The sequence below is a fragment of the Phascolarctos cinereus genome, unplaced genomic scaffold (genome assembly GCF_003287225.1).
Source record: "Phascolarctos cinereus isolate Bilbo 61053 unplaced genomic scaffold, phaCin_HiC Scaffold_5;HRSCAF=322, whole genome shotgun sequence".
Classification (NCBI taxonomy): Eukaryota; Metazoa; Chordata; class Mammalia; order Diprotodontia; family Phascolarctidae; genus Phascolarctos; species Phascolarctos cinereus.
In genome coordinates this window covers 373,546,704-373,572,978 of record NW_027555958.1, presented here as the reverse complement: position 1 = coordinate 373,572,978, position 26,275 = coordinate 373,546,704, and the positions used below count along the sequence as shown (strand labels likewise).

At 45.1% G+C, this 26,275-nt stretch overlaps 1 protein-coding gene across 1 annotated transcript in view; it reads right to left on the bottom strand.

Moving 5' to 3' along the window:
* The window catches only part of PLXNA2 (plexin A2), a 309,803-nt gene extending 288,252 nt beyond the window's left edge, over window positions 1-21,551 (bottom strand). The window contains 1 exon segment of the mRNA XM_021007813.2: window positions 20,806-21,551. The gene's annotated coding sequence lies outside the window, so the exon portion shown is untranslated.
* Between the last annotated feature and the right edge of the window lie 4,724 nt (window positions 21,552-26,275).

Genomic DNA, 26,275 nt, shown 5'->3' with positions numbered 1-26,275 from the left:
GGCGGCTAGGTGGTACAGTGGATAGAGTGCCAAGCCTGATTCATCTTCCTGAGTTCAAATATGGCCTCAGACACTTACTATCTGTGTGACCCTGAGTAAGTCACTTAACCCTGATTGCCTCCAAAAAAAAAAGGTCATAGATACAAATATAAAGAAACATGTCAACAAGAGGTATGTAGTATGGGATGAAGGAAGAACTTAGTGCTGAGGGGATGAAGAGTGAGCTGGGCAGAGTAGGGGGTGGGAGTGAATGGGGAAAGTTTCCTGAGAACTTGTGCTGGCTATGCAGCTACTTGGGAGAAGCATTGTACGTAGCTGCTGTCTCCAACTCTGTATCATGACTTCAAACTTGGAGGGGTCTCATCCTCTGATGGGTGAGGCATGCCTACTGTAGGAATGGCCACATCCTGCCAGAAAGAAGTAAGGTCGCTGAGAACAAGGAACACTTTCATCTTTGTCTTTTGTGTCCCCGGTGCTCCTCACAGTGCCTGGCACATGGTGCTATGAATGGATTGGTATGAGGAACGCCTGTCTCCAATAGTGAGGGTTGACACCTTGTCTGTAATTTCTAGTCTTAGAATGGCTTGGAATACTGAGAGGATAAGTAGCGACAGAGCCAGGAGGTCTCCGAGTCGGGGCTTGAGCCCAAGGGCAACTCTCTACTCACTATGCCCCTCTTCTGGTACAATAGTAGGTGCTTAATAAATGTGTGTTTGAGGGGCAGCTAGGTGGCACAGTGGATAAAGCACCAGCCCTGGAGTCAGGAGGACCTGAGTTCAAATGTGGCCTCAGACACATAACACTTCCTAGCTGTGTGACTCTGGGCAAGTCACTTAACCCCAATTACCTCTCTAAAAAAAGAAACAAATAAATAAATGCTTGTTGATTTATTGAACTGTTTTTTTAGTTATTTATTGAACTTGTTCCCTCAGCTGCTAACTGAAACAAAGCAGACTCGTCTCCTAGCCATGATCAATAATCACAGGTTTCTTGGGCTTTGGGGGTGGAAGGGACCTCAGAGGCCATCTAGTTCTCTCTGCTCAGAACTACTCATAATGCCATCCTTACTCTTCTATCGCTTTCACTCCGTCCCCACTCCATTTAATAGATGAGTAGGTTCTAGATTATGCATCAATCAATAAACATTTATTAAGTGCCTACTATATGCTGGTCACTGTTTTAAGAGCTGGAGATACAAAGAAGCAAAAGACAGTCCCTGCCCTCAAGGAGCTCACAATCTAAAGGGAGAACAACAAACAAATACGTACAAAGAAGCTTTCTACAGAATAAATAGCAAATAATTAATAGAGAGAAGGTACTAGAATTAAGAGGGGTTGGGAAAGTCTTCCTGTAGAAATTGGGATGTTGGTTGGGACTGAAAGGAAGCCAGGAAAGTCAATGGGCAGAAGATATGGAGGGAGAACAATCCAGGTGTGGAGGACAGATAGATAACCCCCCCCACCACCAGAGCCAAGAAGGGCTCTGCAGGCAAAGCAGAGCATTTTGCATTTGCCCCTGGGGGTAATAGGGAGCCACTGGAGATTAGTGAGTAGGGGGTGACAGGAGGCATCTGCTGAGGCCATGTGGTAAGAAGCAAAGCTAGGAGTGTAAGCCCATTCCTTCATGAGGGCTCTTCTCCAGGCCAGGAATGCTCGCTGGCCATGAGCATGCTCAGCTCTTGGCCTGTCCCGATTCTCCCACTTAAGGCTCTCCGGTTGCCTGGCATATATTTTGTCTTTTCTTATCTGCATCCATGTCGGTTCCTCCCCTACCCCATCCCAAGTTTCTTGAGGGTAGGGACTGTTTTGGTTTTGTTTCCTCAATCCCTAGCACAGTGGCTGACCCATAGTGGGCATTTAAGAAATTCTTATTGAATTAAATCCACGCCAGCATTTAGCACAATGACCGGCACCTAGAAAGCGCTAAGTAAATGTCCGATTCATTAATTGGTTGACCCAGATCCCACATTCTTTCCACCACATCAGGAATCCTCTTTTCTCACAGTTTCTCATAATCCCATTCTTACCCCTTCTACCTTTCTTTCCACCCCATCCTGTTTGGCAACGAACAGGTTTCAGCCGGCCACAGAGAAAACAGAGACTCCTCGAGGCTACTGGAGTTGAAAGGGCTGACGAGGGAGGAGTGTTAAGGAAGGAAGGGAGAAGGCTTTGGTGGAGGCTGAGGTGCTCCCTGGATAACCAATCCCTTGCCACCTTCACACCCCTCCACACGACACCTCCCCCAGCCTCCTGTTGGAATTCATCGCTTTCTTCTGGGGCTCCTCTGACACTGGGCTTGCTCCCAACACTGTGGATGAGGTTTCTCTTTCATTTCTTATCTCTCCTAGCCTCTCTTTCTCCTAAGTACTTTTCCAAACTGACAGCCAACCCTAGGATAGAAAGAGCTCTAAACTAACTCAATCTCGAGGGGAGGAAGGAAGCCGCTAAAACGGACTGGGGTGGCTGTCCTCCCACACTGTCTCACCCTTTATTCTTTGTCGAGGATTCCGGCTCTTGAGCTCTCAAGCATGTCTCAAGTAGCAAATGCTTGCACACGCAAAACAGGGGACAAGGAAAGCAAAAAATAAAAACAAAAAAAACCCCAAACCACAACCCAAAAAGCCAAAGCTGGGCAGTGTGTATCTGTGTAAGACTTGCTGTCTGGACTATAAGCTATCTGTGGCCAACGTGCTCTCTCTTGGGCCCAAGTCCATGCCAAGAGAATTGTACTAAGGCAGTACCTTCCAAGTGCCTCTAGAAGGCAGCAGCTTCACAGTCGTTTGATTGCAATAGGGAGGCAGGGGAATGAACCAGATGGATTTTCTAGGACTCTGCCAACTCTGGAAATTGAATTTTTTTTTCCAAAGGGAGAAAGTGAAGGGGAGAGGCACTGATAAAGTGAGAGGAATGTGCTGAGAGGAGAGCAATGAAGATGCCAGGGATAGTAACGGCTGACCCAAAGCCTGAGATGAAAAGAGCTGGGGCAGAGTCTGGCCCCAGGATGATGAATGGAGAGCAGTAGGAAGAGCTTAAGAGGCTAAACAGCCAGAAGGAAGAGGTGAAGTTGCCCTAGGTAGAGGGTGGATTTATGTGGGGGTAGCGGGGTTAGATGGGGGGGAAGAGAAAAAGGAATGTTTGAGGTCAAAGAGCAAAATGCTCCAGGAGTGATTACCCACTCTGGCAGGGCCTCAAAGAAAGTCTCCCACCTTCCCCTTAGGCACAACCCTTTATCTCTCAAAAAGTCTAGTTGGTGGGGTGGAAAGACCAATGAATTTAACTTGTTTTTGAATGTTGGCTCTGCTACTGACTAACCTTGTGACCTTGGAAAGTCTGTTTACCTCTCTGGGCCTCAGTTTCCTCATCTATAAAATTAGGGAGTTTGATTAGATGGCATCTCTAAGGTCCCTCCAGCTCTAATCTAGGCTCTTCAGGCCTGTGGGGCTAATTGAACAGAGGCTGTGTCAGGCTCTCCCAAAGCATGGGCTGTTTCTCCAGAGTATGTGGATGCCTTTTCTCACCTCTGGTCTGGCCTGCACTCCAACCATTCATTCCAGACTCTTGCCTCCCCTTTCCTAAATTTCTAAAAACGTCAGGACCCCAAGGCCCCTGACCTCCCTTCACAAAGACAAGGAGAAAGAACCAGGGGCCAGCTGCTCCCTGCTGTCTCTTGAATCATAGGCAACAGCTCCTATAGCTTGGCTCCAGCCCAAGCTGGGGAGAGGGTGAGATAGACTTTGGAGGGGATTTGAGGAGGGGGGCTTGAGAGCTGGGGCTCAGGTGGTGGCAGATGGAGAGATTCCAGAATCACTAAGCTGATGAGAGAAGCCGAATGCCAAAGCACAGTCCCAGCCTCCCCTCTGCCCTCCCCTTCTCTGTGATGCTCTCAGCACTCCGGAGCAGAAACCCAGCCAGTTGCCAAGTCGACCTCAGAAGAAAAGAATATTTCCATATTCCCGACAGCCGGCCCAAGAACAGCTCCTACCTGCAGAGCTACTTCTCTCCCTGCAGTCTTCTCCCGGCTCTCCACTCTGGCCCCACTCTTCAATTTCTCAACCCTGGCAGATCACTGATTAATTCAGGCCTGTTTAATAACCCTTCTATTTAGATGAAACAAGCTGTCTTGTTTTCTTTATTTTTAACACTGACTTTCGTTTCTTTGCTAAGCATCTTACTGTCATTTAAATTTTGCCGTCTCCAACCAAGCTGATAATAGACCCGAGTGAGCAGCTGTTTCAGTCCTCTTTATGACAATGATTAGAAGTTAGAGCCGAGGAGGCAGAGACTTGACCAAGGCTCAGTTCAGAGAGGTCTCCGCCTGCATGTAGAAGGAATGCTAATCTTGATGCTATTAGGAGAGAAGCTTTGCTACTGGAGGAGACCCTAGCTAGATTTAATCTAGGGCCATGTAGAGGAAAGAAGTGGAACCTGGATTCAAGAGACATAGTTTCTAGATCACTCTTTTCCTCTACCCTACATTTGTGACCTGAGGCAAGTCACTTGGCCCTGGTAGGCCTTCATTTCCTTCTCTCTGAGGAGTGGTTTGGAAGAGATAATGGTGTTTTGGGTCTTACAGAGCACTAGCTGTGTGACTAGGCAAACTGCTCTGAGCCCTAGTTTCTTAGACTCATACACCTAGAACTGGAGGGACCTTAGAACTCCACCAGACCAATGCCTCCCTTTTACCGGCCCAGAGAATGCACCCCACTGTTGCAGAGCTAATGTCAAAACAGGAAATCAAAACCCAACTCTCTGGATTTTTACATTGGGAGTACTTTACACCCTGACTAATAGCTAATGCCTCTTTTCTTCAATAGTTCTATGATTCTAATCAATTTTGCTTCTCTGACTCCCCACTCCACCCGTGCCCCTAAGCTGTCTGGGAGGAGAAATTCAGTTATCCTAGTGAGGAAGGTTAACAGCTCTCAAGTTCATGGACACCCAATTCTTAGTATTATTCCTATAGCCTGCAAGTCCCTCTTTTTCTCCACTGTATTCAGGGCCAAATTGGGGGAAAGAGGCTCTCATTTATCTTTCAGTTCTTGGTCAAAGGATTATAGGTTTAGAGCTCTAAGGAATTGCAGAAGCCACCTGTTTACAGATGTGGAAATAGGCCCAGGGATATTAAGTGTCTTGTTGTTTATTGGATTGGATTGAATTAGGTCATACAGGTATTAAGTGACAGAGACAGGATTTGAACCCAAGTCCTCTGACTCCAGAGAATCTCTCTACTATACCATAATGAAGTTCAATGGCCATTAGACCTTTAACTCTTTCTGAGCCTTCTCTCCCTCCCCTTTGCAGCTACCATCTTCAGCATCAACTCCAAAAAGCTGAAGCTGCAGGTCCCAAAGCTGGAAGCCCACCTGGAAGAAGGCTCAGCCAGGGAATAAAGTTGAGGGTAATTGGGTGTCCCCAAACCAGGAGAGCAGGCCATAATCCCCTGCCACACAGCCTCTTTGGATCAGTTGGTCTCATCACAGAAAAGCATTCATTAAATTCAGCCAGTGCATAGTGTCAATGCTAACAGAGAAAAGTGGATGATGGTGGCTCAGTTGGAAAAGGGCTCTCTCTCTTTCCAAGGATGCTTGAAAAAGGGGAAAGTTCTGCCTTCCTCCTCCCAACCAAGTCTCTAGGCAGTTGCCCACTTTGTTGTCTTCCCCTCTTAAAGTTGTAAAAGCTGAGTTTATAGAGGCCCAAACACAAAGCAGGTTTGTCCTGGCCCTCAAGGACCACTCAGCTGCTGTCCATGATGGAGTTGTAGACTGCAAACAGCAGAGCCCACAGTACTTGAAGGGAAGCTAGTTGGAACAGTTTAGGTCGTGACTGTCTTTCCACGTCACTCTCTCTTGCCACATCAAGTATACTGGAGAGGTCATGTCCTAAGTGCCGAGGCTTGGTCAGCTTTCAAGAAAGAGCTTCCATTGTCCTTGGGAAGGCTGGGAGAGGGGCTGCTGATGTGACACTTCCCTGTGGCAGACTAGCTATTCTCATTCCAAAACACCTGTCTAGCCTAAAGTCCAGAAAAAGGGAGGTTGGGTGAGGGGGAGAGGACACTGGGATGGCCACCCAGGCTATAGGACTGAGCAAAGAAACCGCTAGGAAAGTCTTGGGAGTGAATCTATTTACCAGCACTCCATGTGACCCAGACTGAGTTACTTATCCACTCTTGGGCTCCCATTTAGAGTTCTAATATTTGGACAGCACCTTAAGGTTTTCAAAGTACTTTCGTCCTGTATTTTTTTGTACAAGCCAAGACATCACCCTCATGATATCATTGGTCCTCTTTGAGAACAGAGGACAAACAACAGCAACATTCCTCTAAAGAACCTTGTGAGAGGGGTAGTTCAAGTGTCATTGTCCCCATATCATAGATCAGGAAACTTGAGGAGTATAAGTCAAGAGACTTGCTTGTTCCAAATAACACAGCTAGAAAGTCTAGGAACCAGGATTTGAACTCAGATCTCCTAACACTAAATTCATTGTTCTTTCCACTGTACCATGCTACATCTGCTACATGGGGATGGGAGGAAGAAATTAGTAGGAAAATGACAAAACGTTAGCTTGGTTCATCTCTTTCCTGTAATAAGCCAGTTCTGAAGATATCAGTTGGGCACATGGGGATTTGAAAGGAGGTAAGGAAGAATGTTCTGGCAATCAGCCACTTCTCTCTGCAATTCAAACAACCAAAGCCAAAGTCCAGCTCAAGCTTGCTTGGGAGGGGACAATGGGATCCCCTCTAATCCTGGAAGAACACCTGCTGTCAGCCTTCTCTATTCCATAATTTCTTTCCCTAAAGGGTAATTGATCATGGATTCTATTCTCCAATATTGGAATCTGGGTTCAGCCCCTTGAGATGGGCATTCCCCAAGATTTGACTCCAAGCACCAAATCAAACTGCCCCTAAAAGATTCTTTTAGTTTCCTAAGTCACTAAATATCTTTTCTTCTGCCTCTCCCAATCCTTTTAAACTCTGAAATTCCTTGACTTCATAATTCTAGCCCTCTGAATCCAGTGTCAGAAAAACCATAACCAGTTCATAGACAGAGACTTTATTCAATGAAATGGATATAATAAGGACTCAAATATTCATTTCCCAAAGAGCTCTTTCTGCAAGGCAATCACATACTATATCAGAGGCAATCAAGCAGACGGATACTATAAACTTTCCCTCTTTCTGCCTGCTTGGCAATAGGAAGTTGGGCTCATGGGGTGTCTGTCCCATGTAGTATAGTGGAAATATCACTGGACACAAAGTCTTAGGAGTCCTAGGTTTGAATGTTGCTTTTATTGTTTAGTTAGTAGTTGTGTGACCATGGATGAGTTCCTTAAACTCACTGAGCCTCAGTTTCCCCATTTGTAAAATAAAATAATATTCATAATAACTACTTCACTGAGTTGTTATAAGGATCAAATGAGAATATGGGAATGTGCATACACACACATATATAAATCCATATGCATCCGTGTGTGTGTGTGTGTGTGTGTGTGTGTGTACACACACACACACACACACACATCTTTAATGCTCTGTAAACAGCAAAAAATCCCACATAAATGTTAGCTGTGATGTCTGGACTCCTCATCTGAGAATGTCACTTAGATCAGAAGCAAAACAAAAGATACCACAAACCAAGAGCAATAATAGAAGTGATGACTCTTGGGGGCTAAAGTCCAGGGAAATGAGAATTTAGTAGCACACATTATTATAATTTATTTTTATATCAGTCTCAGAGAGTGGCAGTATATTTTAAGAACAGGTCTTCATATTATGAAATCTACAAGTATGGTGGAGAGCATTTAGGTGAAGAACGATGGAAGAAGAAAAAGGAGCCATATGAAGTATTCTACAGACCACCTGGCCAGAGGAAGCAAATGGATATATTTAGAATGAAATCACAATTCTGGCAGAGAGATATTATTTGTAGGGATGGGCAATTTCAACTATGCTGATATCTACTGGTGTGTTTTCTCTGCTAAAAACAGAGCAACTGATAAAATCTTGTCCTCCCTTAGTGAAAAACTACGTTCTTCAAAAGGTAGCAGAAGGCAAAGAGGAAATTGCTATTTCCAGGCTTGATTCTGAAAAATAAGGAGGAACCAGTTGCCTAACTAGAAATGATGGGGACCTTGGAACAAAGTACTTCAAGAGGAACCTAGCTTTTAAGAGAAAAGATTTCCAAGAAAGTTAGGGATCCGTGACCTACAACTCTACAGGGCAAGTGGAAGCCCCAGTGAGATGGAATGCTCTCAAGAATGAAATTCTGATAACACAACAAACAATCTTGAGAAGTAATAAAGGAGTGAATTTCATCAAGAAACTGACATAGATGAACTGGGAACTAATCCACCAACTCAGATATTTTAAAAAGACCTGAAGGAAATGGAAATAAACAAGGCAAATGAGAATGAATGCAGAAAAATTCAAAAGCCCCATATATGTTAGCCATGGTAAAGCTCTGAATCAGTTAAAGTACACAATTAGCTAAAGCTTACAAAATTGACTTCTTCAGTCATGTTGGGAATAAGAGAAATTTTAAAGTGATAGCATTGCCATTCAGGGTAAATGTTTAAGGAAAGAAAGCAGGATTGCTCAACTTCTATTTGTTTCTGTTTTCTTGACCAAGGAGGTTGATCTTTGTACTGAGGACAGAACAGAAATAGTTAATAGGGAATTAAGACCCAAGATAATCAAGGAGATGGTAAGAAAGTACCTAGCTGTGCTCAATGAGTCACCAAGCTGGGGCAAACTGTTTCCTAAGGAGTTGCAATAACTTGAAGATATTTATTATTGCTGCTCTTTGAAAAGTCATGGATTATGAAAGAGGTGCCAGAGAACTGAAAACTAGAAAATATTTTGATTTTTTAAAGTGAGAAGAGGGGATAAATCTTCAAATGATGAGGCCAGTGGCCATTATTTCAATCCTTGGAAAAATTCTGAAATTTATTATAAAAGAGATGGTTTGTGAGCATTTAGAAAGGGAAAAAGGAGATGCCCAAGAGCCAGCATGGGTTCATCAAGGATGGCTTGTGCCAGAATAACCTCACATCTTTTTTGGGCAGGACTAGTATCTTGGTAAGTAGATCAGGAGAAGGCTTTAGACATAATATAGCTGGATCTCAGCTAGAGTCCTGACAAAGACCTTTATGTTATCCTTGTGGATAACATGGAGAGAGGTCACCCACATGAGAGGATTCAGAAAAAACTGAATGACTGGCAGGCAGGGAGTGTAGTAGAATAATCCATGGCTTTAGAGTAAGAAAAACTGGGTTTGAATCCTGTCTCTGCTACTTGCTATCTCTGGGATTATGGGCAAATGATTCTCTGGACTTCAATTTTCTCTACTGTAAAATGAAGGAGTTTAACAACAACTTAATGTCTCCTCCGGTTTTAAATCTATCATCTCATCAATATATATAGCAAATGGATGTCAACTTGGATCTATGCCCAGTATCTATTTTAGACCCTGTTCTGTTCAGCATTTTATCAATGAATACCACAGGTGGTATGATAATCCATTTAAAAAATTTTGTACTTGAGATGAAGTTGGGAGGCAAACAGGTTATGCTGGTCCACCTTAGAAATTGTCAAACACTACAAATTAGTGCTTGATTTTTCATTGTTTATTGTCTAGCCTTATGAAAGTGACAGAGAAAATGTCAATAATACAGATTAAATTTAGGTACATTTCTGTCCTCCCCCCCCCCCCCCCCCCCCCCCCCCGAAGCCAGTTGTTAAACACTTATGAGCATACACCTAGATAGCTTGTACTTTGGATGAGTGAGTCAGGATCCAAAATAATCTCCATAAACTATAGCAATTGGATCAAGTCTGATATGATGAAAGTAAGTAGGAACAAATGTCACAGTGCCCAGCACACAGTAATAAGTATTTATTGACTATTTATTGACACTTAATAAATGTTTATTGACTATTTTCTAGACCAAGTCCTCCATTTGGATTAAAACAAATCAAGTACCCCAGTACCAGATACAAGGGGTGTGGTTGGACAGTAGTCAGTGTGGGAAATGGTCTAGGTGGTAGTAGTAAGCTCAACCGCTGAAAAGTGTGACAGAGCAGTGGAAAAAGCTAATTTGATCATATCCTGTGTTAAGTAAATAAGACACAGTGTCCAGAATGAGGAATGTGATAGTCAATGAGCAGTTATTAAGGACTTACTATGTGCTTAATGAGGCAGCTAGGTGGCTCAGGATAGAGTTTTGGCCTGGAATCAGAAATATCTGAGTTCAAATCTGGCCTCAGATACCTACTAGCTGTGTGACCCTAGGCAAGTCACTTAAACCTCTGTTTGCCTTGGAGGCAGCTAAGTGGCTCAGTAGACAGAGCGCTAGGCCTGGAGGCCTGAAGACCTTAAACTCAAATCTGGCCCCAAATACTGTCTGTGTGACCCTTAACCTGTCTGCCTTAATCCACTGGAGAAGGATTACCAAGAAAACCCCATGCACAGCATTGGCGTGCCATGGTCCCTGAGGTCACCAAGAGTCGGATGTGACTAAATGAATGAACAACAATGTGCCTAATACATAAACACATAGTAAGAGAAACAAAAATAACAAAAATAGATCTGCTAAGATCTGCTAATGTCAGACCAGGTCTACAGCATTGTGTTCAGTTCTGAGTGTCATGCTTTAGGAAGTCCTTGACAAGCGGAAGTGTATTTAGAGGAGAGTGACCATGATAGTGAGAGAATTCATTGAAAAGCATGCCATAGGAGAAGATCAGTTGGAGGAAATGGGGATATTTGGAGCTGAATGCTATTTGGAATTCAAGGAACAAAGTCATGCCCATTGTAACCATGACACTCTCCTGAGTGTGGCTTTTTATACAAATATTACTTTTGAATGAAGCACTGTGCTTTACACACTTTAAGTGTTTAACTAATGTTTCAAATTAAAATAGAAGACAAATTCCAAACCAATGCAGGGGAATGGAAGTTTCCCATTTCTGGGGCAGCTGTTTCTGATCTCTGAGCTCTCCCCTCCCCCCCTTCCAAGCTAGAACCCTTGGGAAGAGTGTGAATGCTCCTCATCCCCACTGTAAGAAAAGTAGCTTGACCTGTGATTGCATTGGTACAGGAAGATACTGGCTCTACATCATCACTTTTTCCACCATTTATAATCTTAGATAGCTGTCCAGAGGGCTGAGAAGTTAAATCACTTGCTCAGGGTCCCACAGTCAGTAGAAGTCTCCTCTGCTTCAAGCTCTTTAACCACTACTCTGACTCTCATTCTCAAATGATGGAACAACTGGAATACATAAGTGAGGTAAGGGCTCACTAGCCTTTCCACAGATACGACATTCCATATCTCACAACCTCTGGATCATTGCATAATGTTTTCTCCTGTTCAGATGCTCCCCCCAGCAAGAGACTTTTACTAATCCTGTCTCCTATGCGTGTCTTATTTCAACGATGTTAGGTTTTTTCTTCCCCACTCTCCCCAGGTAGCACCAGAAGTCAGACTGTGTATGGGGGAGGACTGATAAACCTTTTGGAAAGGTGTGAAGGGTGGTAAGTGGCGGAGGTCTTTTGTTCTAGAGGTGTTAAGATCCCCATCCTGTGATCCCAGACTCCTGTTATTGAATTGATCTGTTCTCTCCTCAATCCTCTTGGCCCCCTGCCTGCCATCCCCCTTACCCCCCATATACATATTTCCATCACTAGTATGTGACTCTGAGGCCCAATTCATTCACACCAAGATAAATTACTCAAAGTAGCTTGGCTACCAGAAACCACTTGGGGCTACCAATTCCAAACCCCATGGAAGAAATGACAAAGACAGGCAAAGAAATATGAAGGAAAAAGCTTAGGATTTGTAATCAGAAGAATTGGGTTCTGTTCTTGACTACTATGCTACTTATGTCACATCACTTCTCTGGGATTTCTGATTCTTCATCTGTAATCAAAGGGGTTGTATCACATGATTTCTTAGATCTCTTTCAGCCCCATTACTAATAATAACAGCTGATATTTATATGTTACTTTAAGCTTTGCCAAGCATTATCTCATATGATCCTCACAACAAACCAGTAAGGTAGATGCTATTATTATCCCCATTTTACAGAGGAGGAAACTGAGGCAAACAGAGGTTAAGTGACTAGCTCAGGGACATATAATTAGTAAGAATTTTGTCTCAGAAGACAGATTTTGAAATCTAGTTGTCGTAACTGAGTCTAGCAACACACTGTACCACTCTAACTCTAAATCCTGTGATTCTAAGACAGGAATTTCCTGTCTGTCTGTCTGTCTATCTATCTCTCATGTCTCTCTGTCTCTGTCTATACCTATCTATTTGTCTGTCTGCCTGTCTGTCATGTGGGGTCCTGAAATAGTATAAAAAATGAAAAGGATGCTTCAGCCCCTCCTCCTGAGAAAATTTCTGTCCTCCTGAGAATTGACCTCCTTCACACTGAGACAACAGTCCCTTTTCCTTTCAGGTATCCTTCATCCCCCAGCTGTTAGAATGGGAGGCATGGGGAGCCATCAGAAGGTAGGAGGTCACAGGTCAACTTAATATTTACCCAACCCAGACTTTCACTTTTACAAATCAGGAAACTGCTTCAAAGTGGCAGCATCCCCTCACACAGCTCCTGTCTGCCTCAGTGGTCATCATTTTTTAACACTGTATTAGTCAGGGAGTTGGTCGGTGAACAAGCATTTACTGAGTGCTTACTACTTGTTGGGGTCTCTGCTAAGTGCTGGGGAGAAAAGGAAAGGTGCTGACAGTCTGCTCAGACATCCTCTCTCTCTCCTCTCCTCCCCTCCCTCAAAGGTGGGGAGCCATCTGCCCTGCCCCACTCCTTCCTTGCTGGCTGACTGCCCTGAGAAGTCACATGGCTTTTCCGCAGGCAAACAACGATCCCTTCAGTCTCTTTGAAATTTTGACTCCTCTGAGTTTCTGACCTTGGTTATTAGGGTCGGATGGCTTGGAATGGTCTCACTTTCTGATTCCCACTACTTCGGAATGTCTAGGAGTACAGAAAGTAAACTTAGATTCCATTTTTAGTCCAGTCCTCCAATTTTACAGATGAGGAAACTAAGACCCCAGAAAAGTAGAATCAGTGGCCAAGGTCATATAGCTAAGAAGTGGCATAACAGATTAGAAGGACATTTTCTGGATCCCCAGCCTAGCTATCTTTCTAGAAGCCTCAAGTCCTGTTAACCTCCCAGGGCCAGCCAATCCTGAAGCACAGAATCCTAGAATCCTAGAGGTAGACCATGAACCCAGATGAGAAATCCCCTCTGCAACATCCCTGAGATCTCAGAGAGCACACAGATGATAGATTTTGAGTTTAGAAATCATCTAGTCCAATGTCTTCATTTTACACATGAGGAAATTTGGGCTTGGAGATCTGTCCAAGGTCACACTGGGAGAAAGAGGAAAAGCCAGGATTTGAACTTGGTGGTCAGTCAGTCTCTGCGGGAGCACTTCCAGCAAAAAGGAGTTCAGTCTTACATAGCTAACAGTTCCACAGAAGTAGCTTTAATTGTTAAAAAGTTCTTCATTATAAGGAATATGAGTCTGAATCCTGTCATTTCCACCCACTAGTCTTTGTTCTGCTCCCTGGAGCAACCGTAGAGGATGTCAAATCCCTCTTCAACCTAAAGGAACGCTCTCTGAACATTAGCTGTAGAAACCCTGGGCTGGGTGTCCAATCTTTCCTACTGGCAGAGGATCAATCAGGAGTCTATGGAGAAGCATCTCACACTTTTTTTTATTAGTAAAAAAAATAACAGTGAAGAGTCCAGTCCCTGCCCTCAGTATGCTTCCCATCCAGTTCAATTTAGCCCTGGCTCAAATGAGTTGAATATAATAATAAGCAGTTGTATTAATAAACACACTCAGCCTGGCAATCCAATGGACCCAGTCCCTCAAATAGTGAACAGAAATGATATTTAAATAGCACTGAAAGGCTTGCAAAGTGCTTTCCATGGATTATCTTATTTGACTATTACAACAACTGGGTGAGGCTGGCATTACCAAATTATTACCATAATCTCCATTTTAAAGATGAGAAAACTGAGGCTCAATGACTTATGCATGGTTACAGTTAGTATTGGTGTGGAGATTTGATTTCTAGTTAATACTCTACCTAGTACATCACTGTCCCTCAGCGTTCTCATTGTCCCTGTATTCCTTCCCCTCCCCTATGGTAGTAAGAGTTTAAGTTAGAAGGGAAGGAACTAGGAATCTTCTGACAGAGCCCTCATGGATCTGGCTGTAATAATGTCCCTTGAATTGAACCTCTGGAAGTAGGTCACTCTCAAGGGCACCTGACATACCTGGAACTTCCAGGATTAAATTGTCCCTCTCTAACAGCCACTCTCTTATGTGGACTTGTCGTTCAGTCATTTCAGTCGTGTCTAATTCTTGTGGCCTCTTTTGGGCTTTTCTTGGCAGAGATACTTGCCATTTTCTTCTCCAGCTCATTTTACAGATGAGGAAACTGAGGCAAACAAGGTTAAGTGACTTGCCCAGGGTCACACAGCTAGTAAGTGTTGAGGTTGGATTTGAACTCGCTTTTTTCCTGACTGTTCAATCCTCTGCTACCTAACTGCAGTCTCCCTCATCAGAATGTAAATTTCTTGAGGGTAGGTTTTGTTTTTGTATTTGTATCTTCAAAGCTTAGCATGTAGTATATGCTAAACAGATGCCTTTTCCATTCATTCATTCATTCATTCATTGTGTTTGGGGTGGGGCACTGATATAACAGTAGAATGGAGGGAACACTGTCTTGGACATGCTCTCTAGGCCCTACTCTCCTCCTAACCTCTCTTCTCCTTTTTCCTTCCTGAGAGACAAGCTAAACTTTCCAAGAGTGATTCTGTGGCCTTTTTTTTTTAAATCTCCCATCTTGAAAGCCATTTTAGCTGAGGGAAAGCAGGATTAAACTTTCATAACATGATACATATATCTTGCTTTTCTTCTTTCTCCCCCCAGGTCAAATGGGAGCCAAAGGAAAGCCAAGATTTGGTATCGGAGGATAAGATCAGATGTTAAGAGATGTTTCCCTCTGCTCCTTTCCCTACTCCCTCGCCTTTCACCTCCTCCTCTCCACCCCCAATTTCAATGCTTTTCCCACGTCCCCATTAGAAGGTCATTAACTCCTCAGGTGAGGAAAGACACTGGGCTGTTCTCTCTCAATATTGTGCTCCAGCTGAAATGTAAGGGTGGATTATAACTCAGAGGAACGCTCCCACTGAGAACACAAAGCAGAAGATTAGATCCATGATACATCTTTGACATATGTTCAGTTATTCCAAGGGCCATTTCTCTCCCCCTTTTAAGTCCCTTTAGGATCAGTTTTACCATCTGAGAGTGTTTGGCAAATCTGCATGTAGGGAGCTGCAGAACCTTATAAATGCAGAAACCGGAAAGCACATGGGAGAGGAACCAAGAGCCTCTCCCTAGATAAAGGCGGACTCCCTTCACCCACTGGGCCAGCAGGTCAAGATGCCTGAAAACTTGCACACCTAGGGTATCCCTCCTGGGCAGTCCCCACCTTTTCTTCGTGCCTCCCTCCCCCCATTCCCTTAGAGCCCTAGGCACAGTCCTATTTAAGGCTAGCAGTCGCCTTTTCAATTTCCCCTTCAGCCAGACGGGGACCCTGGGGTCTTGCTGACAACACAGCAAAGCCACTTGTGGTCTCCGTGCAGTGACAGCTGGGTTTTTCCCATTTCTCTCATTTTTTTTCTCCCTCCAAATGCACAAAAGCTACTGTTTACAAGTCAGCCTTGTCTGCAAGAGGCCCCCTCTAGTGGCCATAAAGTGGTACTTCCATTCCCCATTTAATTCCCCGGTCCTCCGCAAGGGACTTCCATATAGAACCCAGAGGCCCTTTCCATTCCCAGTTTTTACTAACCTCGCTCTTTCCTGCTCTTATTCTCTCCCCTTCTTTAATTCCCCTCCACCCCCCACCACTGTGGCTGTGCAGTGACAGCTGGGTCCATGCCTTATTTCTGTCTCTCTGGCTATATTTTGATCTTGTTTTGTTCCTCTCTTCTTCCTTTCTATTTCTCCATCTCTGCCTCTTCATGTCATGTTTTTTGCCTTTGCCTCTCCAGTGCTTAATTCAGGGACTGACATACAGCAGGTGCTTAATATATGCTAATTGACTGAGAAATCCCTGCTTCTGTAGGTGTCTCAGACTGGCTCTGTCCATCTCCTGATCTCTCACACCATCCTGCAGTCTCCATACTTTCTGAAAAACTTTGGACAGCACTGCATTCAAATGTTTCATTCCCGAAAGGGTCAAAGCAACATTCAAAATACAATATCCAGAGTTGGAGGTACAAGAACAGCCAAACTTCTTTACAGCAAGTTGGAATTTGGACTGCAATTTACCCCTCTGCGAACTTTGGCCAAGGACAGGTTTTATGTGACCTGGGGACTGGGGCACCTGCTTCTGAGGGAGCCCTGTAGGGAACAAGCCCTCTGTCCTCAGTCCATGCTCCCCCACTGCTTTATCACAACCCTCAGATGTGCCCTCCCATTCAAACAACTGGCAGGCCTGGGTGAAGGGACAGCTGGTAGGGGATGGGAAGAGTTTGTGCATGTGGGGAGGGGGAGCAAAAAAGTGGAGACTGTGTGTGGGGGGAGTGAAGAGGAAGAAAGGGGAGAACACGAAGTGTCTGGTGGCAAGGGGCTGTTGGAACACCTGCTAGTCATTTGGGTTTCCAGGCGATATCCTTTCACTGGGACAGCAGATATCAGCTAAGGCAGGGCAGGAGGGTTAATGATTAACTGACTGGGGAGGCAAAGAATTTTTCTCCTTGTCTGTTGTCACTCTTCCTTTTCTTTTAGCTGCCTGATCTACCCTCCTCTACCCACTCCTCATACTCTGTTTACTCCACATCAACTCCCAAAGACAAAGAACTTTCTCCCATTTCTGCCCTAGAAAATCAGACCATAGAGTATGCCTCTAGATAGGAAAGCTCCATATGCCGAAATGCCAAGACATGGGAGTCAGGGAAGCAAAGAAGACTGAGCAGAGAGATGTGGAAACAGGGACCCTTTTTTTCATTCACCCTCTGGAGACCATGTGGGGACAGAAGGTCTGAATTCTCCCCCCCCACCCATATCTCTTTGGCTTCTCCCCCTTTCCCATTTACAATATCTTTCTCTTTGTCCTGTCTGGAAACCCTGGGCTTAGCAAAGCTGGATGGAGGTAAACAACTTTAAAAATGACAAAAAAAAAAAGGAACCTCCAACCCACATTTCTCTAATTAGGCATGAAATCTTTGTAACTAAGTGAAAAACTGTTTCCCTTGAGGGATTTTAGTCCATTCATCACTGTTTGAATTGAATATATAGGGGGTTGGGGAGCGGCTGGTTTAAAAAAATTCAAATCTAATGAATTAATAGCCGAATATCCCCATGAAGGCGGAGGTTCAGGGAAGGGTGATGTGTGGAGAGGCTGAGCTATAAAACACCAACACCTCGAAGCCTCGGTTTCCACCAGTTTCCCCAATGGACAGTCCTGAATTATTTCCCCTTAACAGACTGTAACACAATGCTCCAGTCTCTTTATGATTGGGTGTGTGTGTGTGGGGGGGGGGGCTTGGCTTGGAGTTCCCTGCCTCTCCATTCGTTGGAATGGACAGAAGTATATTGTGCCTCAGTCTGTGTGTGTGGAGACAGCTGTAAGTGGCAATGCATGCAGACAGCTGTGTGTGTGTGTGTGTGTGTGTGTGTGTGTGTGTGCGTGTGTGCAGTGCCTCTCCAGAGATGGAGCTGGGGGACCCCTTTGCCATATCCCACGTCAGGGAGACATCTGTGGGAAGGAGCAGGACAGACAATATAAAAAACCTAAACACAGTGACAAGCCTGGCTCCATCAATATTTCATACTACCTGAATCGGTGCGCTTAGACCGCTGCCAGCTGCCGCTGCCGTGTATATTTAACCGTGTCACTGGCTTCCCCTCCTGCTTGTGTGTTTTCTTGCAACATGCCCATGAAATAAAGATTAGCTGAATAATCAGACGTGTTTGTAAATGGGAAATGGGCTTGGCCGGGAAGTAGCTGTTCCCTGAGGTGGGCTCCTTTTCCCTTCATGCGATCCTTTTAAGGGTGCTATAAGCAGATGCCAGGAAAGGGTGAACTTTCACATTCTCCAGACCCTGGTGCCAGGTGGTTGAGAGAGAGAGACAGAGAGAACTCTGGATCTTTGGAGATGGGGCAGGGTGTACCCTAGTCAACATAGGAAGGAGGGAGGTAAGAATGAAGAGTCCTGTAACTACAGGCATTTCTCCTTAGTCACCAGAGAGGTTTGGGATTGGAGTGAGACAATTTGTCAGCCAGCCAGTTCAGTTTCCTTTGCCCTTACCCAGGTCCTCAGCCTTCAGAGAGACACACAAGTCAAGGCAAAGGCCAGGACAGCTAGTCCTCTGGTCCTCCAAACCTTAGAAGGTTTGGTACTCAGGTACTTCTCTGCCATAGCTGCTGCCCCTCGGCATCCCCTCTGCAAATCACTCCAAATGTCATTTCCATTTAGCTGCTTTGCAGGCCAATTTGACCCATCCTAATGCAATTTGCTGAGGCCCATGTGGGAGCAGAGAGGGCAGCGGAAATTACCTTCTCTCTCATCAAATCCCTGGTGGGGATCAGCGGTGGACCAGGTCTAGTTTTCCTAGTAATGGCTTGTAGGTGGCAAGTTCAAGACTGGAGAAAGGGGTCAGAGTGATGGTCGGGGGGTGGGTGGGAAGGGGAGAGGGGGTTGATAGGATGGTCACACCAAGAAACACTATTTCTCCCCATCCTGTTCCCCTGCAGCATTCTTCTGATTCTTTCTTCCTCCTACTCCATCTCCCACTACAACCAGGCCATTGGAGAGATACTATACTTGTATCAAATGGTGCCTTGGGGGTAATAAGGAGTCCAGGGAGGCAGACATCTACTCACCTGGAGGCTGGGGAGGGGAGGGTTGGGATTGCTAATGGAATCAAATTTCCCAAGCTGAGGCTATAGCATCTAGTTGCTGGATCTGCCCTAGCAAAGGCCCTGGAGTCCTTAGCCAACCCAGAAAAGAGGCTGAAACTGCCAAACCTCAGGAGGAGGCTGATAAAGAAGTGATCCTGGCACTGTGTTTCCAAGAATGATGGTGTGTGGTGCTCCCTCACCAAAGGAGGGCTCCATTCCCATTCCAGTCTTCCATCCCTGACAGTAGCCTTGGAGGTCTAACTTTCTGAGATAAGTCCCAGTTCACTAGACTCTTAAGGACTCGTGCATCTAGTAACCCTATAGGTTTTCTTCCTTAGTGAGTCCTCAAGCCCCTGCTTCTAGCCCCAGCCAGAAACTTCCAAATTTCTACATGTCCTACATCACCACTTTGCAGTTGTTACATCAGGATTGAAGATGCCCATATGAGACCCCTGTCATACACAGGGTTTTTTTACTCTCTGGATGAGCCCCAATAAATGAGTCGCATTTTCTAGAACCATATCCTAGAGGCCCCAGTCCTGTGCCTAACTTCCACATTACCTTCTCATTGAAATGTAGCTTCCTCCCAAGGAGTCTGGGTCTTATCAATGGGACAATTAGGGAAGGGGGAGACAACACAGTTCTCAAACCAAGTGGTTGAAGTTCCCTGGGGAGCAGCAGATTCTGAGGAACATCTTCCACCTAGACCAACCCTCAAATTAGGAGCAGATGGCATGAGTAGTGCCTTAGGATAAAGGAAAGGAAGAGTTCCTAGGCCTGGTTCTTGGGCTGAGTGAGGAGAGGAGGTGGACATTGGATTGGCCAGAATGTTATTTGTTTAAAACGAGGAAAGCTCACAAAGTGTCCCCTACGTCCCTGGGCAAAATCTCAGCCCAGTCCATTACCCTTCCTACCACATATAGTCTCTCTCTCTCTCTCTCTCTCTCTCTCTCTCTCACCCACACACACACACACACACACACACACACACACACACACACACACACACACTCCTACCTTCTGACCATTCCAACAGTGGTGAAGATCTTCAGGAGAGTGTTGCTCTTATAAGGCACTAGACAGATACTGACCCTTATTAAGTGCTTTGGGATCTCTCCTGGAGCCATACCAGAACTGCATATAGGGTGACTGTTTAGCTTCAAAATGCAAGTCCTCTGATGTTCTGGAGCAGTGGTATTGGGGGACCGGGAAGAAAAAAAACTCCCAAAGAATCCAGGCAGATTTTGTTCCCTCCCTGCTGTTTCTTAATCAAGCCAAGGAGGCCCTTTCTGACTGAGTTCATCTTCCGACTCCTAGCCTTTACCTGAGCCTCGGATTTTTAGAGAATCACTGGGAATGCAAACCCTGGGAACTGCAAACCTGGGCGCCCCTGACTGCCTCCAGTCACCTCCCCTCCTCCCCCCAAGGATGGAGACAGCCGGTCATCCTGCCTCGCGCGCACGAACACACATACATACACGAACACGCAAGCACACACACACATATATACAACCCCCCCCCCCGCACACACACAGACACGCATGCCAGTACCAGGAAAGTGGCCCGGTGTTCTCCTAGGCACGGAGCTTGGGGGTGGGAAGGGAGAGAGGAAAGGCATGGGGGCGGGGTGGTCAAAGCCAAATGGAGCCGCGAACTCTCCTTCCCTAGGCAGCTGCCCTCTTCCCCAGTCTCTTCCTCCCTCTCCGTAGGATCTCAACGCCCCAAAGGTGAAGGAGTGTGTGTGTATGTGTGTGTGAGTGTGTGGCGGGAGGAGTCCTTTAGCAGAGGGGGCCAACGGTTTGGGGAAAGGAGAGGGCGAGACAGACGCTGCCCGCTCGGCGAGCCCGGCAGGAGTCCCTCGCTGCTTACCCTGCCTGCCGATGTCTGTCTGTCCGGCTGCCCGCTCGCCTTGGCCCCCGGGGCTGCGTGGAGCCTCGCTCCCTGCCCCCAGCTCGGATTCACGGAGACGAAAACATCCACATGGAGCCCAAATTCATTAAAATCCACGTCAAGCCGCCAGCCACTTATCTGTATTCCGCAAGTCGCCCCGCCGCCGGTCTCCGATCAGCACCTTCCTCCAGTCACTCAGGGCTCCCCAACCCCAGAAGCCAGGGCTCGGCTGCCTCGATTTTGGGGAGGGGGCGCCGAGAGGGGTGTGTATGTGAGCGCGCTGGGGTAGGTGGCAATTTCTTTTCTTCGGAATGAGCCAAGCAGTGCCTGTCTTCCGATTTTTTCCACCGCGACTTTCCGGGCTCCCTCTGACATCAGCAATCCCGGCGCTTCCTTCCCTTATTTCTCTTCTACTCTTTCACGGTCCTATTTCCTCCGGGAATCTGTTTCACACACACACACACGCGCACACGTGTGCGTGTGCGTGTGTGTGTGTGGTGTGTGTGTTGTCTCCGTGTTTGTGTGTCTCTCTCTTTTTAATCTCTCCCTCTCTTCCCAGTCTGTCTCTCGTTTTCCCTTTTGCTCACTCGTTCGCTAGCTGAACCAGCTGAAAAATTCCCAGGAACTGCGCTCAGCCCTAGCTCCTGTTCCAGTCTGGCACTGACGGCTCATCGCCCGGCAGCTACAGCAGCCGCGGCGGCAGAGCCTACTGAGCCTGCCCCTCTCTCTATATTACCATGCAGCTCATTATCATAGAGGCCGGGCGGCATTAACTCTCTCCCTGCCAGCGTCACCGGGGCTGGGGGCTGGCACCATCCGCTGCATCTACGCGTCTCAGCTCTCCCCCTTTGCCTGTCTCCTTTCTCCCCACCCTCCCCTCCTCACTGCCTGGCGCGCTTTTCCTGGATTTCCTCCCCTGGCATCTGTCCACGAAGGGAAAAGTCCTGTTTGGCATAGGGGAGGCTGCCTGGCTGCCAGTCGGGTCTGGACCTAACCCGCCACCTTAAGAGTCCCGAAGGGGCAGCGGAAACCCGGCCGGGGCTGGAGGATTCAGGGTCAAGGTTTCGAGAGCCGGGCTGCCTGAGGTGCTGGGGCTCAGGCTAGCGATGGGAGCAGTAGGCGGCAGGACAGGATGGGCTCAGAGGTGTCACTCTCCACTACATGCCACTGGTGTCTGCCATTCCGTCCCCTACTCATCCTCGTGTCTGCCTGGTGGGGGTATGGACAGTAGTGAAGGTGTATTCCCTTCCCTCCCCCCCAAAGCCAAATGGGAATTTTATCTTCCCATAAAGGCAATACAGATAAGCAACTAAGTGTCGAGTGTGGTTTCCGCGGTATTAAAAAAATAATAATCATTATTTTTTAAAATGCAAAACCCTTCTTGTTTTGTATGTAGAGCCTTCAACTGGGGATAGAGAGGTTGAGAGACGTCAGCCAAGTTTTTCTAGGGATGGAGAATTAACTCTTAGAATTCAGACCAGGGTTTCGGCGGGGGAGGGGGAACTTAGGCACCCACTTGACTGCCCTTTAGTGAGTGTTTCTGAAGCCAGATGTTATGGAATCATAGTATTTAGAGCTAGAAGGGACCTTAGAGATCGTTTAGTCCAACCCCTTCATTTTACAGATGAGGAAACTGAGGCCTAGAGCGGTAAAGCGACTTACCCAAGGTCACACAGGTAGTAAATAACAGAAACAGAATTTCAATTCAGATTCTTTGTGTGCAAAATAAAGTGTACTTTCCTAGGACCCCACTTGGCCAGTTTTCCAGTACCGGTCGGATCTCCTATCTCCACCCTCAGTCTCAGATACATGCCTCTCCACCAGATAACAGGTTCTATTATTAACACACACACAAGCACATACACGCAAACTGATATAATCACTCTCCCAGCACCCCACTTTCCTTGCCCAGTCTAGAGAAGCGCGGTTGGAGTGCTCCCCTCTCCTAACCTCTTTGTTGAATGACCTTCACCTCCTCTCTCCTTTCTTCTCTTAGAACACCAAGGTCTTATTTAGCTTTTGGGGATTAGCCCCCTGCTGGACTTTTGTTCCCTCCCAGACCTTTAGACAAGGTAGGATTTCTAATGAATAATAGTCTTCACTTTCCAGCACGTAAACAATGAGTCACTACTCTTTACTTTCTTTGCTATCAGGACTTGTTTATCTTCAGTTTACTTGGTCCACAGAGTTTGCATTTCAAAGAGAATTCTGAACTCTGGCATTCTGTAGAAGACTTTCCAAGCAAGTCTAGAGCCTTTAAAACCGCTAATTACCTCAATCTCCAGAATCCCCGAGATCTTTACACCTCACACCAAACAAAGGTGATCTGAGCGTTCCCTAAAAGCAGTACTGCCGGGTATCCTCTATTGCCCTATCTCACAGCTCCAGCCCAAAACAGTTTTACCTACACGTTCAAGATTTCTGAAAAGCGCTCTCTCCTGCCCTCTAGTGGCATTAGTTTCCATTGATGTAAATGAGGGAAGAAAAAAAAAGGGTTCCCAGACTAGCATCCCTATATCGGGGAGCAAGAAGGAACCTTGAATTCATCATTATTATTTTTGTTGTTCAGTCTTTCAGTGGTGTCCGACTCTTTGTGACCCCACGGACCACAGCGCGCCAGGTCTTTCTATCCTCCAGTTTCTGTTGTCAGATCTTTCCACTATAACCTGTCTTGGGTAACCCCGCTCATGGTTTCATTGAGTTACACAAGCCCCTTGCCATGACTAGACAGTGATCCAGGCAGGGTATCATCATTATAGCTCTCATTTATATTGTTGTTTTAGGTTATGGAATGCTTTACATAAAAATCATATATTACTCTAACTTCTGGAGAGGTTGTGTCAATCAACTCGTATGAATCCACTCACTATCCTTGTTATTTTCCATACCAAAATATCTTACTTAGGCCACCACTCCCCCTGTATTTGTTATCTACTTTTGTAATAGGAGGTCCTTGTGGGAATAGACAGGCTTTATCAGATTGTGTTAGTCAGATAGTGATCACTTAATGCTATTCATTCATTCATTCATTCATTCATTCATTCATTCATTCATTGTCTAGTCCACCTGGCTATGACATTCCTTGATTTTGCTATCTATATTTTCTGGCATTGAAAACGTGTACTTATAAAAATTATATCCAAAAGTCATGCCCTCCTCCCTACATTTTTGTGCCCTAGGCAGAGCTACCTATCTTGGCCACCTTCTACCACTCTCTGGCCACCACTCCCCCGTGTGTGTTATTTCTATTGGAACATAAGCTCCTTGAGGGCAGGGACTGTCTGCTTTCATGTCTCCAGCTCTTAGCATAGTGCTTGGCATGTAATAAGTGCTTAATAAATGTACTTTCATTCATTTATTTGCATTCATTCATTCATTCATCCATCTACCCATTCATTTACTTATCCATCCACCTGTCCATCCATCTTGCCTATTCCTAGTCTTTGCAATTCTGACCTGAGTAATATGATAAGCTTGCTGTGTGACTAGGGACAATCTGCTTTTTTTCCTTGTACTTGAGTTTCACTATATCTAAGCAACATTATAAATGTCCAGAAAAAACATGGAAAGACTTATATGGTCTGATGCTGAGTGAAGTGAGCAGAACCAAGAGGACTTTGTACACAATAACAGCCATGTTATGCAATGACTAATATTGTTAAACTGAACCCTTCTCAGCATTACAGGGATCTAAGACATCTCCAGAGGCCTCATGATGAGAAAATGCTGTCCACATCCAAAGAAAGAACTATGGAAGTTGAATCACTATCACTTATTTTTACCTTCTGCTGAGTTTTGTTTCATCTTTCTGATGATTCCTCTTATTGGTTTTAATTTTTACTTACAACTTCACTAATGTGAAAATATGTTTAATGGGTATGTAAATGTAAAGCCTATATCAGATTGTGTGCCGTCTTGAGGAGGGTGGGGGGTAGGAAGGGTGAGAAAAATTTTCAACTCAAAAGAATATGGAAGCGAATGTTGATAAATCAAAATAAATTAATAAAATTAAAAAAAAACATCTTTTCAACCTTCCACTGACCAATTTTGGATTGCAATCCCCTAATGAGCCATTAGAAGCCTCAAGGGATATGAAGGAACCCAAATTATTCCTCTCCCCTGTTCTGTAAATTTGGAACCCTCTAGATAAAGGAAACCCCCCAGTGGAGGGGCTTTCAAAAGGAGACAATGCATTTTGCATTAGAGAGGACAATCCACCTAGCCCCAGATCCACCAAGACCTGAAGACCTACAATTTGGGAAACTCCAAAAGTTGGCGTAACATGACAAAAAGGAAAGTAACCCAAACGTCCAGTTGAATTCAGTAGAAAGTACTCTTCTTATCTGAGAGTTGGGAGTCTGGCTTTTTAGTCCTCACTCTGCATCCTGTGAAACTTATCCTCTTCATGCCTCAGTTTCTCTCTAGGTAATTGTTTTCTTCAAAGAATTGTAGTAAGGATAAAACTATATGATAAATGTGAAAGAACTCTTAAAAGTGAAAGACCATTGAAACAAAAGGGTTCACTATTATTAACCACAATTACAACAGTATCATGACTTTTCATCAGGATTATCTAATATTGATGGATTATAAAAGTAGTTTGGACTTGACAAAAGCTATAAATAATTCTAAGGCTAAGGACTCCCTTCCCCTTCCCACCCCACTTCCTCAGGATGAAGAAAGAATGTTCTAGAAAAAAATAGAGAAAAATAAAACTTTTCCATGCAGAAAAACTGCATGTAATAAATATTTTGGATTTACAGATAATTTAATTTTTAATATTTTAGAGAAAAAAATAAATGTTTTTCGTGGAATCCTGGTTCCCATTGCACTGGATCTTTGTGTAACACAGTTGGGGAATATTAGATATTCCTGAAGAGCACCCAGTTGGGAGTCAAATGACCTGAGTCTGAATCTGCAGGCCTGCCTCTTATTGGCTGAATGGCCATAGTTGGACAAGAATTTTCTGCATCTATTTCCTCATCTGTAAGATGGGAGTATTAATATTTGTACCATAAGCCTCCCAGGGTTTTTGTAGCAAATGAATTAATGTCTGGCTTCATAACCTGGTCCCAACGGGATTTTTCAACCTCATTGCATATTATTCTCTGCTATGCATTATATAGTCAAGCTAAACTGGCCTTTGTGCTATTTGTCACACATGATATTTCATCTCCCATTACTATGTCTTTGCATAGACTATGTCCTGTGCTAAGGCATACCCTTCTTTTTTCCACTGCCACCTCTTGGAATCCCTAGGTTCTTCCAAAGTCCAGCTTTGAGCCTCCAATCTGGTAACTTTCCTCCTCCTCCTCCCAAATTATAGAATTACAGAATTTCAGAGTTGGAAATGACCTTACCAGCCTAGTCCATTCCATACATGTTAGGAACCCCCACTATAACTTAACCTGACAAGTAGTTGTTCATCTCTGGTTGAAGACCTCCAAGA